Below are 910 nucleotides of genomic sequence, written 5' to 3' on the forward strand. Positions count from 1 at the left end.
TTTAGTAAAGCTCAAAGCACACATTGCGCCTCACACAATAATAGTGGGAGACTTCAACACACCACTTTCACCAATGGACAGATCATGGAAACAGAAACTAAACAGGGACACACTGAAACTAACAGAAGTGATGAAACAAATGGATCTGACAGATATCTACAGAACATTTTATCCTAAAACAAAAGGATATACCTTCTTCTCAGCACCTCATGGTACCTTCTCCAAAATTGACCACATAATAGGTCACAAATCAGGCCTCAACAGATTCAAAAATATTGAAATTGTCCCATGTATCCTATCAGATCACCATGCACTAAGGCTGATCTTCAATAACAAAATAAATAACATAAAGCCAACATTCACATGGAAACTGAACAACACTCTTCTCAATGATACCTTGGTCAAGGAAGGAATAAAGAAAGAAATTAAAGACTTTTCAGAGTTTAATGAAAATGAAGCCACAACGTACCCAAACCTTTGGGACACAATGAAAGCATTTCTAAGAGGGAAACTCATAGCTATGAGTGCCTTCAAGAAAAAACGGGAGAGAGCACATACTAGCAGCTTGACAACACATCTAAAAGCTCTAGAAAAAAAGGAAGCAAATTCACCCAAGAGGAGTAGACGGCAGGAAATAATCAAACTCAGGGGTGAAATCAACCAAGTGGAAACAAGAAGAACTATTCAAAGAATTAACCAAACGAGGAGTTGGTTCTTTGAGAAAATCAACAAGATAGATAAACCCTTAGCTAGACTCACTAAAGGGCAAAAGGACAAAATCCTAATTAACAAAATCAGAAAAGAAAAGGGAGACATAACAACAGATCCTGAAGAAATCCAAAACACTATCAGATCCTTCTACAAAAGGCTATACTCAACAAAACTGGAAAACCTGGACGAAATGGACAAA

The sequence above is a fragment of the Mus musculus genome, chromosome X, assembly GCF_000001635.26.
Source record: "Mus musculus strain C57BL/6J chromosome X, GRCm38.p6 C57BL/6J".
Taxonomy (NCBI): Eukaryota; Metazoa; Chordata; class Mammalia; order Rodentia; family Muridae; genus Mus; species Mus musculus.